At 37.0% G+C, this 14,144-nt stretch overlaps 1 protein-coding gene across 1 annotated transcript in view; it reads right to left on the bottom strand.

Moving 5' to 3' along the window:
- Positions 1-237: 237 nt before the first annotated feature.
- LOC145979415 (alpha-tocopherol transfer protein-like) overlaps positions 238-14,144 on the bottom strand; it is a 77,926-nt gene continuing 64,019 nt past the window's right edge. Inside the window, exon 7 of the mRNA XM_083112298.1 lies at positions 238-1,883. The gene's annotated coding sequence lies outside the window, so the exon portion shown is untranslated. The remainder of the gene's footprint in view (positions 1,884-14,144) is intronic.

The following is a 14,144-nucleotide window of genomic DNA, read 5'->3' on the forward strand; positions in this document are numbered from 1 at the left end:
TAATTAAGAAATAATAATTTTAAACTGCTTTATATATATATAAACGCACTATGCCACGTGACTTGACATTGAAAATAGGAAAACAGCCAGATCACAGTTCAATATCAAAATAGCGGTCTGACGGACCCCCCCAAAGTATTTATGTTTACTAGCAACGTCCTCAGTACGTAGTTATGGTTAATAAATGAACGAATGAATGTATTTGAATTAGATTTGATAAATATATTTCTAGTTGAACATAAAGTACAATCTACTCCTTAATGCACATTCGTAACATAGAGATATTACAGATTTTGAATGGAAGACATATAACAACCTTTTTATTTCTGATAACCTTGGAAATTATTTGACAATTTAAGTGATTTAGTCCACAACCTTTGTTAGCATGCACATTAGCGCCGCCATGTGGCTGAACGCTCTGCAAAGAATTAAGGTAATTCAGATATAGATTTCGTACAAGAATTTGTGACGTGATGTAAAGTGATGATTTCAAACCACTCCACTCACTGGAAACTTACATTCTTTCAGATTATATTACAACAAGCTACTCGTAGATATCTACATTAACCTCTTGTAGATAAGGGTTTACTTTTCTGACATCTCAAACGGATCACCGGATTTAGCAGCAGTAACTTGAGTTACTTCTTGTCAACAAATCGAACTGTTCTTAAAACAAATAGTCACGCACCCGGTGGAGGCACGTGGTGGTTCGGATACCACTTTAACTTGTAGATACAGTCCCGATTAGGCTTTCCTTGCATAAAGTGTACTTAGAAATAAACTCAAGCAAAAAAGCAAGTTTATGTACTCAGATAAAAGGTTTTGAGCTAATCCAAGGCGGCACCCGGCAGTTGTCCGAGTCATCCAGTCTTTAGGCCGTCTTTGTCCATGGCAAGCTCTTGGTGGTGTAGATTTACACAGTTTATACCTTTCTAAGAAATATTTATCACATTTACATTAGGCAAATATTTGGAAGTATTCCATTTCGTCAAATATTCTATTAAACGATTGGCTCCCTAGCAGCGGTACGTGGATACTGAATAAAACCAAAGGAATTCGTGATTAATGTGCATTGAATAAAATTATTTCAAGAAAATTATATTTCAATGAGTGGTTTAGAATCGTGTAGCTGTATGACATTTGTGTGTTTACAGTGTTACAGAGCAGAAAAAAATATGAATGGTTCAATTATTGAGGTGCTTCGCCAGTGCGCTTCGGCTTGAAATAATTTTATTTTAAACTTTTCTCTGTGTGCGATTATGGAATCATAATGCAAATTATTTGCTCTATATGTTAAGATTTCCGAAGAAAATTCTTATTTGTACCTTAATGTGTGCAGTACCTTCTCCAAAACATTTTTAAATATGAATATGGGTAGGGTGTAGATGAAAATTATTTTTTCATGGTTTTCATGCCATATTTTTAATCTTTGCAATTCTTTTCGTTACGAAATCTGGCCCAAATATGTATGGGTGTCTGTTCATGTGTGATTAAGTTGCGGCTTCCATTGAAACACTACTCTATTTGACCCTAGTTTAATTAATGACAAAATAACTAGAGTCACAGAAGCTGTTTCATGTGAATTTTAAATGAATAATAAAATTCATCATTGCATTTGATACATGCATGCATATTGTTGAATGAATTTACTTATGTTTAGTATTCGTAAATGTAAGGAGCAAGGCAAATACAAAATGTTTTATTTGTAATGTTTACTGTTTATTGAGTGTATCAGTCCACAGCGAGTTGCCTGAAGGAGCCCTCAATTCCCAGAATATCACTCGCGTTTTTTGGTTTCCCTGGTCTCCTAGATTCATCTGATTTCTTCTTTCCCATTTCTGTCAGAAACTCTCTTCTTGAGATCAGTTCCTTGTTCCAACGCTCTGCAAAGAATTAAGGTAAATAAGAAATAGATTTCGTACAAGAATTTGTGACGTGATGTAAAGTGATGATTTCAAACCATAAACGAAACGCGTTTTGGAAAGCTTTCCGGACTTGAAGAAATCAGGAATGGGAGTGAAATATTTTTATTATTATCGTTTTTGCAAACACTGAGAGAATATATTCTTCGAGGCTCTCTCTGATATCGTTCCTAAAATCTTCATTTTAGTGTCTTATACGACGTATTAATTCAATTAATTATTATAAATCAAATTGAAGGCCAGTGAGTTGTTTGACCTAAAGAGGAAAGATATTTCATGCATATATTTATTTTTCGTAACGGCGTAAGTTCTTGAGGATAGACAATGAAATTGGAGTAATCGAAAGACACTTCTAGGCAGACTTGACAATTAACTCTACTTCACACGTCGCAAATTAACATCCTTAATAAATTTAATACACGATTTCCACATGATCGGTCATCTTGAAATATCGGATAATGACTTGATACTACTTTTGGAAATATCAAATATACATTTAGCTTCATATTATTTATTTAATAATAAAAGTGTGTGTATCTGTTAATAATACAGAATTTGAGAGAACATTTTGCAGATATACAACACAAAATATATTATGAAAAATCATCCGTCTATGGAAAATTAGTGTGAATTACACCACCAAGGATAAAAGTAATCTATATATTCATTATGATATTCATAAATATAGAAGGTCAATAGTAGTATAAAATACGATATTACTGGAACACAAAAAGTATGACCCCGTCAAAAAGTATGACGCCTCTGAGACTGGTTTTGGCTATACTTAAAACTAGGTTAAGATGATTATATGTATAAGCTTATTGCCTACAGTGTGCTACTCTGTCTAATCCAAGACTTTAGCAAAAAGCCCTCGGGGATTGCCTGTAAAAAGTATGACCCCCCCCTCAGATTGATTTGGCTACACATACAAAAAGCTGCATCTCTCAGATTGTTGTCCATAGGATTGTAAAAATATGCCCCTCTTGGCATTGTTTTGGCTACACTTAAAACCAGGCCAAGATGCTTATATGAGCTTATTGCCTTTAGTGTAATACTCTGTAAAGTGTGCTTAAATACTTGACAGTCAGTTCAGAGTATTAATATGTTAACCCGAATATTTTAATTGGGCACCAGGCTCAACTTGTATATCTAGTACTAAGACAATGCATTATGCAGAGGCTTTCTAGAATTGCTCTGTGACTCTTTCGTTTCTTATATCATAAACCTATGATTTCTGACCTATAAGAATAACACTGCATATGGTATCGGCAGGTGGTGTATCATGGAATTCACAAATTATTTTAATGTTTGTCCTGTCATTAACTACAACCTGCTTGGGTGAGTAATACATGTCGATATTGCCAGGAGTGACTCTTTTGTATGCTGTATAGGCCTCGTATAATTTAAGAAAATCATCCTTGGACATGTCTAAATTATAATTTCCTCTAGGAAACACCTCGTTTCTGCCGTTTTTAAGATATATGTTCTTGATATTGCAGTTATCGAACTTACTTGAATTCTGTAGCTGGTTGTTGTCTCGACCAGTCTGATACAGCACCACCACAAAATCTGGCATGTCATATTGTAAACTAGAAAATAAATTCGTAGCATCGAATTCGTAATAGCTACCAGTGGCAGGCTTCTGTACACATTGATATGTATAAAATTGTTAAGGCACCTGTGGATTTTTTAGTATATCTGCTTTGTATTTAAGAGCATAACTTGCTTCGTATTTAACAACCGGGATTATTAGCTCCATAGTCTGAATAAAACATTTGCTTTCGTCGGGTAGGGTATTAGGCAGAGCCGCCCCAGTAGTTTTTAATGTACTGTACCCCATCAGAGCTTTATTATCATTGGCGGCTCTTCGAAATGTGATTCTTAAACCACCCTTCCACATAATGTCTTTGTAATCTGAGAAGAATCCAGGTAACAGGCGCATCGGAAACAGTACAGTGTGGCTCTTCGTTATTATTTTATCGCCAGCCTCAAATACACCGATTTTGTAGTAAGAAGCCTCGGTCTTGGATAAATTCAATGTGGCCAAAGCTGTAGATGTAACACCAGGGTAGTCTACTCTTTTTATAACCACACCATGCTTTCGGATCTCGATTTGAGAAAACAGATGCGCTACAAAATGGTCTACTAGTTTTATATTTGAGTTAACCGAATAATCTGTGCCGTCGAGCTTGACAACATCAAACTTGATATATAGGTCTGCTCTGTGGGTGTGTATAAACCATCCCCTACGTCAAGGTCAACCTTAATCCTGTGTTGGGCTGATTCAAATTGTCAAAGGTCCTACGATTCGGAGGGAACGATTGTAGCTCGTAGCTTTCGATATGCTCAATTTTTTAGTATGTATTTTATTTATGTATTAATCTCTATGATGGCGGTTGTTGTGGCTCCGGCAAAACCAACTAATTCTTATTTTTCGTTAGTTACCACCAACTCAATGTAGTCGATTTTATTATGGTATACTGGAAAATATAATGTTGGTGTTGGAGTGTAGATGATTGGCTCCATGAATTCAGAGTTAGGTTTGAATGTTGCTATGATACCAGTTTGTTTGTGAGAACCTATGCCTTCTGATTTGGTGATCATACCCTCGACCACATTACAATGAATATTCAGAGTCTCTATGGCCCAGAATTTAGATATATTAACAGCAGTGTGTTTGATGGCTGGTTCAAGTTTTGTATTGTTCTGGAAGCCTAAAAGCTCTGCTATAGTACCGAAATATACTGTCTCTGTAGCAGACACAATCTCTACTCTTTGAGTGACAGAATTTTGAGTTAAGAAAACACCACTAGGTAACTGAGCATTTAAAGTAGATATATTATACTGCCCTGGAGTGATGACAATTTCTTGATCCCCAACTGTGATTGTGTTGTTATGGTGTGTAATATTAATATTAGGGATCAAGTACATGCTATAGAATGCTCTAAGAGCTGTTGATTTGGGATATATAATATCATCATGTAGTTTGAGTTTTAAGATTGAATTCTGACTGGTCAGATGGAATATGCCCATGATGTTTTAGATACCACTGGGCCTTTTGAAAATCTTCAATTGATGGTTTATTTATTTGGGACAGATATCTAAGAACAGAGAAACACAGATGTCCACAATTAATATCTTTAAAATTTTGAATACGATCGTCATTGTAATACAGATTATGAGATTTTAGATATTTTACTACATTATTAGGTGGAATCCCCCCCAAAGGAATCGAATACAAATGCTTTGTTTCAATATTTAAGATAGCAGATCCAGTGTGTGCCCTGATTTTTGTAGCTATCCAAATTGACTATGCGACACTCTTTTTTGAGCGGTTGTGCTGGTAAAGAATCAGACATGTATACACCTTTAAAATTTTTGATGCCCAGTGGCTTCGATTAAAGCTTCAATATCTTGGATGGTAAGCGGCGCTTGTTTTTCTAAACTTATTTATGACTCTTTGCCTTGTTTTTCTATCGCCAGATTATGACGTCTTTGTTCAGTTAATTCGGCTTTATTCTTCTTGGCATCTATTACTGTTTTTGCTATGGCAGCCGATCCCCCTGCTAAGCTACAAACTGCACCGAGTGCTGCTAAGAAGACAGGACACTAAATATAAAGCCAACTACATGTGATTTTTTCTGGATTGCTGTAATTCTTTTAATTGGGGTGTACTAAGTAAAAACTTCGTACCATGGCCTTTGGCAAGACAAGAGCTTTTCTTTTTGCGCTGCTTTTTGGTTAGAAGACTATCGATAGTACCAAGAGATTTAAGACCTGCATAAGGTATCTGATACATAACACCCTTGGCCTTCGTCGTAGGTTTATTATATACATATTCTGGGATTACATAGTTTAATTAATCATCGCCCATAAACGTTACCCTAAAATTGCCAATTTTATATATGATGCCACCGTCAAGCTCTGTATCAGCGTATAAACCGAAGACCTCGTCTTTGTTGTCTTTAGGTGTGCTTAAATATTTTTGAGCAAGAAAGCCCAATTCAATAGGATCCTGACTAGCTTCGATTCTTTGAGGAAGAAAAGGACTACGTGTATGAATATTAGAAAGTGGGGCGATTGGATAATCTAATATGTTCCGAGCAGCTACCGCCACAAGTCTGTGATCAAATTTTGGTTCTGCTCTGTAACAGTTTTGATATTTTTACCCAGTTCACTAATAGCATCAATAATAGGCTGTTCTGTGCGCTTGTGTTGTTCATAAAAACCTCGGTTCTCTGTTTTCAATCCCTTGAATCGTTTTACAAGATAGTCTCTTAATTTAAGATCGTCAACGATTGGTCGTTCATGGCTGTTCATATACGTCTCTAGGTCTAGAAAATCATTGATTTTCCTCCTATATTTACCACTATTGGGCTTCCTTGTCATATCGATTGTGACAAACCCGTAGGTGTCCTGGTTCCAGCACCTACCACAAAACTTAGAAAAATCGTTGTAGCTTAAGTCTGCACCTACATACTCGTCATGTATGTGTTTGAGGTTGGTATGATCTTGACGAAACGCACATATGAAATTGCTGTTGTCTCGTAGCAGCTGTTTCGGTATTTTGGAAAATGTCTGTGCCAGGTAGAAGCAATCTATCTCTTTGTGCCGCCCCTGTGTAAAGAAATTTCGAACCTCGTTTTGATTATCTAATATAATGTCATCAAACACAACAACAGAGTTATCGAGACAGTCATCGAGTGGTTTAACATCTAATTCAAAAGTGGCTATATCCAGTCCATCGTATAGCTTCATCAGCTGCTGATATTTTAATTGTTCTAAGCTCTTAGAAAAGACGTACAAGTGCCTGTTTTTCCACTCTAACCAGTTAGATGCAAGTAAGAAATTATTAACCAATAGCGTAGTCTTACCGCAACCCGATGGCCCAACAATAAGACAACGAATATTATCAGGTAGCAGATTGCCATTTTTCTTAGTCTGCTCTTCGGGCTCTGGTAGTCGCTTTATAACATCCCAGGTGTTCATAGTATCACTTTGTCTGCTTTGATCCAGATGTTTTCTAGATGACCTAGCCATTTGACCAGTAGCTTGTTGCCTTTTTTGCGGATGACTTTTTCTATGAGATATGTGTTAGGCTGTTTAGTTCTTCTTCATAGAATCGGCATTTGAGGATTTCGTTGTGATGGTCTTTTATTATATAAGTGTTACGGGTCCCAGGTTTAGCTTGAACCACTGTAAATAATTCAGTACTCCAGTTTCTAGTAAAGCCTCTTTTGAATATGTTTTTATATTTACCAATCCTCACTTGATCACCTACCTTGTATTTAGGTCTTCTGGTTGTTGGCTGATATCTCGGATAGTAAACAGGGTTGATCAATCGCTGCTCGTCAGATTTGGTTACGTTAGATGGCTTTTTATTAATTGTGGTGTGGACCGAGTTGTTAGATTGAATTAGAAGTTCTGGTATCATAGCAACCAATTTATAATTACCTTGAAGCGTAAATTGCTTACAAATATGACTTTTTAGGGTCCTTTTGAATCTTTCTACAATAGAGGTTTTGAGATCGCTGTAACTTGAGTATTGTCGTATTGACTGGCTCTTAACAGATTGTTGAAACACCAAATTATAGAATTTTTTATCGTTATCTGTTTGTAGATAGCGCGGTAATCTGCAACCTGATTGATGATTGTCCTAAAAGCTTCTGTAACACATGCTCCAGTCTTGGATTTGAGTTGCACAGCCCGGGCATATTTCGAAAATGTATCTATGACAGTAAGTAGTTACTTGTAGCCCTAGTTGATGTTGTGTATGTTTTTCAGCTGTCCACTTGCCATCTATACCAAGTCAGCCAGCCAAAAATTGTCTATGCCTTTTGTGACTACTGGCAGTCTCTTATTGTTACGTCTGGCTGGTCTGTGTAGCTCGTCAACTATGGTTTGTTTAGACATAGTACGTAAACAAGAATATTGCAACTATGGGGTGTTCAGCAGTTGATACTACAGGATTTTCTAAATACAGCTTATCCCCTATTTGTATGTCAAATTCCAAAGAACCATCATCTTCAGCATAGGCTGTTTCTAGTGTATCGGGGTGTGTAAAATCCTCTAACTCGTCACTGGTGATTTTTGGTATGTAGTCACATTGGCTATTGACAAGGTAGGGTAGTGGTGTGCCTGTGGTTCTAACCAGTATTTGATCTTGACCGGTTTGAGTGTGCCCCTTACGAACAACTCGTAAAAAAAATGTGCAGGGGCCAACATATACAGTTTGCCACCTGTTGTAAACGGTGATTCGTATTCTTTGTTGGGGATACTGTACAATTCCAGGATTACTGTGTGCTTAGGATTCTCGATTAGGCCAGTTATTTATTTTTCTGCTGTAAGCAATCTAGTTATTACAGATTCAGGATGCTCGTTTATAGTCCTAACAATCTCGTCGTGGCCTGGTTTGATTTTTATGTCAACAGCAAGTTTTTTGTATTGTTGCACAATCTCTTGAAGCTCTATGGCAAAAACAGACAGAGCATTTGCTTGGCTGGATTCTATGGTCCCTAGCTGTTGCTTTTTGTTGGCTACAATTTACTGCAAATTTTCAACAACAGCCAATTTTGAACTTTGGGCTGTAAGATCATGGACTTGGGTTCTGATATCCTCAAACAGGGCATGCAGTTCGTTAATATGCTGATTGGTTGGAAGAGTAGCCACTGTTTGAGTAAGCTGTCTGATCTCTGTCTGAATATTTTTTATGTCTTCAGATTTCAATATGCGATGTACGGCTCTTTTGATATTTTTAAGTTCCTGTGATGTAGGCAGATTGGCCACCGTATTCTGCAGAGACTCAAGGGCCAATTTTACAACATTTAATTCACTAGCGTCAGCCACACTACGCATAGCATCTTGGAGCAGGGCTATGTCTGCCTGAGTAGGTGTCGATTGTTGTAAAATTTCAAGCTTTGTTTGAATATATTCGATCAAGTGATGAAAATGTGGTAGCTCGGATTCAGTATTAAGATTTTCAAGTTTGGTGATCTGTTGCTGGACACTGACAAGAGTGTTTACGATACCAGGTAAACGGGACTCCAGAGTTTCTTGTACATTTGTCAGATCGTTTTGTACTGCTTCTATGGTACCCTCAAGATGGCTTATGGTACTCTGAATTTTTCCAAAATCTTCGTATGTCTCTAGTTGCAGCTTGATATTGGCAACACTACGAGTAATAGCACTCAGAGCATCCGAAGATGGTAGGTTGTTCATAAAATTTTCTAGTGTCTCAATTTTTCTTTGACCTCGGCTATGGCATTGTTTATGGGGTCCAGATTAGGTATCTGTAGTGATCGAATCTGTTCTTTTAAAGTAGAAATCACTAGATCAAAATTATCTTGGGACTTTATGCTTTTGACAATTGTTTGGAGCTGTGTCTGGACACTACCAATCTGCTCTTCTAGTTGCTGTTTCAGTTGCTCAGAGTTGGTAGCCTGAGTCTTAAATTTGGCTTGAAGACCTGCAATGGCCTCCTCTAAACTCTGAAAATTATCTAGTGTCGCCAAGTAAGTGTATTTCTGGAGCAACAATTTGAGTTCTGGCTCGATTTTAAGAAGAGGGTCCATGCATTGTGATTGTAAATTAGTAATCTCAAGTTGAAGACTGGCATTAAGTGTTGTTTGTAGAGCTTGTAAATCAGTTCTTAATTTTTTGACTCTGACGTCAAGGATCAGAATCTCGTCGCTGTGATCTTCGTGCCTTGTATGGCCAAATATATCGTTAGGCATTGTGTTTTTTAGCGGTTATTTATTATAGAGTATCTGATTCTTAATTCTATAAAAAGAGGTATAAGCTTGTCATAGTGTCCCAGGACCTCAATATATAAACAGTCGCCGGCAGAGACATTATATACAGTGCCAGAAACCATGTTTGAGTGCTTAATCCTGTAAATATTTCTGCCTACTGAAAAATTGACATTGCCCTGGGGGGTTGTAATAAATTGTAATTGAACACCTACAGGTAACTGGTAGTGGTTTAAGTTATTGTTAAATATGTTCAATATTTTACCTATATTAACATCAACATCTGTAAGTATGCTATTCAGATGAATAATTAACAAACCACTTAGTTTAGATAGCATAAACTGTATATCAGGAGGGGATGCTGGTGTTGGCAGGTCCATAATAGCCTGTTTTTTGAACCCAAATAAGTTCATTTGCATGTTTATTTATTGCAAGGCAAGCTCTGTGATTAGGCATTGATTTCCACTTATCAAGTCGCAATGACCCCATAGAGTATGTATACCGCATGATAAAACACATCTCTTATCGTCATGTGGGTCCAGAGCCACTTTTCTTACAATATTTGTAGTCAACAAGTGATCCGTACTCTGGATTCTACATTCTGATGTTCTGATTGTGTTAGATGATTTGAGACAATCTTCGTAACCTTCAAATCTGAGATCTTTGTCTACAGTTACTCTACCAACGCCCTTGGCTTTTTTAGTAACAGCACCACTGGATGTTTTAAAGCTCTACATCTTGGCTCTTAACCCAGCAAATGCTACAATAACATTGCCAAGTTGAATATTCAAATGGCCAGGCAATTCGCTAGTATCAAAATAGTTAAGCAATGCAGGCTGTGCTATATCTTTATAAACATCTTCTGTCTGAATATCAAGGATAAAACTATCCGTGTCCATATACATCAGTCTTATACGATCACCATAAAAAGGCTTCAGCACATCGTAATAAAGCTCCAGCATGTGTAATTTGGCCAAGTCTAATATTACAGCCCCTACATAAATAGATTTATCAAACTTGATCTTTGTTTTATTCGTGTTAAAAAGCGCCAGATTATCGTCATATATTCTTCTGTAAATGAAGTTGGGCTTTGCTACCAAGTTTGTGCTTTGGCTGGAGCCAGTAACCGACTTGACATTAGTATGCTTTCTGATATTATCTATGTTCTTACCATACACCGAATTGACCATCAATTTGAACAAGGTCTTATCAAATTCGGTTACTGCACGTGTGCGAAGCTCGGTGTTTGTATCAATTTATGGCTTGAACCACCTTGAGTGGTTGAACCTCAAGACTTTGCCAACCTTGGTCACTTGAACACCGTGACGCATCTGGAACTGGAGGTTCTTGTAGTATATGCCATAACCCTGTTTTGGCTCTAAAGTCATCATCCGCTTCTTCTGTTTAAAGCCAGGCGGGCACTGGAACTCAGCAATTGGCGACAGATCAGAAAACTGGCTGTGCAAATTATCAGGAATTGCCAGATCGACGTCTAAGAACAGGCCATAGTCACTGTCATCAAAGTCTTGAAGGTCCTCAATGTTGAAATCTTCGACCCACTCAAGCCGTGCATATGACAGTTTATCCATCATGGCATAACCATACAGGCTGCTGGCATCCAAATAAAATATATACTAGTTTGATGGTTGTGCAGAATCATAATCGGGAACACACTTGTTGTTGGCTCTGGCATATCTTTGAGAACATTGTAATACGCCCCCTCGTATACATTGTTCGATGAACAGATACATGTCCTGGTCCTGGATCAGATCCAATTTTATTTTAGTGTTCAGAAACATCGCAGACCATGCTAGGCCTGGAGCACTGTAAAAATAGACCGGGTCAAGGTAATAATTTTGTATTGAGGATGCTCTAAATGCCTCAATAACATCAGCTAAGAGCGTCACATCGAATGCCAAATGGTATTTATGATAATCACGAAGATTCTGACAATTTAAGTTGGACTACATCAACTGGGCATGGCGATAATCATCATCAATAATTCCTGATGCTCTGAGTTTGCTGTAGAACGCTTCTTGCGGTGGTAAAGCACACCCGTCAAATTTAGAAGAATCAGTAACATAATCGTATGGATATACACCCTTACGCCTAAGCAATTTCAGGTCTAAATTTGGAAACGTGTCAGACGTAATTTTGAATTCCGCATCAGATAATTGACTGGCCAGAGTGGCAAGGCTAGCCGATAGAAATCTATATGAATCTAGAAATCTTAGGTGTATGGGCCTGCCATTAACACTGATTATTTTGCTAATAGCTATATATTTTTCGTCATTTTCTGCTAAAATATTTAAATCCTGCTTGTCAAACCCCTCGTATCTGATCAGATGATGAAAATCATAATTAGATGCACCGTGGCAAAATATCGGGTCAAATTTTGCTCTCTGGATCTTAATATTACTGCTACTACACAAAGCCTGTTTATATCGACCGTTCGTATGGCAATGATGACGCACCTTAATATTTGTTTCCGAAAATTCAGAATTACATACCGGGCATTTTTCTGTACTGTTAAAATCTTCAATTTGATCCTCTGTTAAAGGTAGCATAGGTGTTGATTTTAATAATATATCATGGGCGGCACTCACTTTCTATTTTACGTGCAAATTCTTTAACAGAATCTTGCTCCATGTATAAGTTTGGTTTACTAATAACACCATCCTGTACAACCACATAACAACAACTAGAAGGTCCATGTAGCTGATACGCAGTACTTGATGATTCTTCAGAAACTGGGCTACAGAATGCAAGCGGTTTGAGATTCGATTCAAAATCACAGACTATATACGCTGGTTGCCCCAACAACGCTTCGAATTTTTTGAATTCGGCATTTTCGTTTGGGTTGGGCATAACCATATGAACAGGTTTATGGTTGCCACAGTATTTTAAATGTTCAGCCAACTTGTTTCTAGCAATTTCGGTATTCTTTTTATCAACACCATTTACTATTTTTTGACCATCAAACACAGTTAAATATCTTCGACACAACTTGTATATTCTATTGGATTTGCCTAGTTGTTTTCTGACTAAAGCCTGAAGATTGCGTATCAGAGTGTAATGGTAAGAACCGTCTGTATCAATTAAGAGCAGATCGATCAGGACAGCAGAGTCATCATCAAGGTTGCTGATTCTAAGAGGCTCTATTAAGCAATCGCCACGACTAGAAGAACAAATAAACACATTAATAGATAATGGCATACCATTGCTATCTTTGACCCTTTTTTCGAATTTATCGATATTCTTGACAGACATCGGATATTCTAGGCCCTCCATGGCATCATCAAAATCATGTTCGTGCTGATTATAATGACTTATTCGCTGTGGGTTATTTAAAACTGGAAACAAAGCAGCCAAAATACACCACAGGAAGCATTTCTGATCGGTATTTTCTACGTTAACCACGGCTTTTCTGTTTTTGATATTGTCAGGTAAAGGTAGATATGTAGAACCTTGTAGAGGTATGAATTCAGAAATATTAACATAAAGCCTGTGTGGAGATCCACGAAGACTCCATCCTGATTCTTTAGCAGCAAACTCAGAATGTTTGATAAGCAATTGGTCTATCAACCTGCTTAGTATTTCGTTTAAGTTTGTATTTACGTATACGGGTACAGTTTCTGTTATGTGGGGGTGTGTAAATTTTGTAGCGTTTGGTTTCTTATATTCAGTATACAATTTAAGAGATAGCTTATAAGAGCCATTTTGTGCATTTAGATTAGCTAGCATATCAGGATTTTTACTGTTTAAAATTCTTAATATCACATCTTGGCTCTGATACAAAACGGTAATCACTAAGTTGACCGTCAAAACTACTACGAATAGGTGCATTGCGTGGTCGCTTTGCCGGTCTAGTATTATTGGATGTAACAAACTTTCTTTTTAGACCAGATGTAGATGGCTGTGGGGGCAATGTTGATGCCTGTACAGAACAAGAGCCTATATGTCTATTGAAGTATAACTTGCAAAATTTTCTATGGCATTTTGGACATATTTTAGTGGGCATTTTGCGTTTTTTAGGATCACAATTACTTTGGTGCTTAGCCCAATTAGGGCTAGATATATGCTTATCGCATTGATTACAATATTTTTGATTTGACATTTTTGGTTTTGGTATTTATATATAATTTTTTGGGGCTCAAATCAAATACTATATACTCAATAAAAAATATCAGTTGGATTCAGCAGTGTGCTTTGTATATTTAGTGTGTATATTTCGTATGTATATTTAGTGTGTTACTATTTTTGGTTTTGGTATTTATATATAATTTCTTGGGGCTCAAATCAAAAACTATATACTTAATAAAACTATACACTTTTATAATATAAAAAACGCATGTGTCTGACAAATTATGATGGGTCGTAAAGTTAATAATCTATTACGTTGATCTACAGAAGCAATAATTTACTGCAAATGCGTATCCGAAAAGGCTTATCATGCAGCATTGATATTCTGTGT

The sequence above is a fragment of the Lepisma saccharinum genome, chromosome 26 (assembly GCF_977018435.1).
Source record: "Lepisma saccharinum chromosome 26, izLepSacc3.1, whole genome shotgun sequence".
NCBI lineage: Eukaryota > Metazoa > Arthropoda > Insecta > Zygentoma > Lepismatidae > Lepisma > Lepisma saccharinum.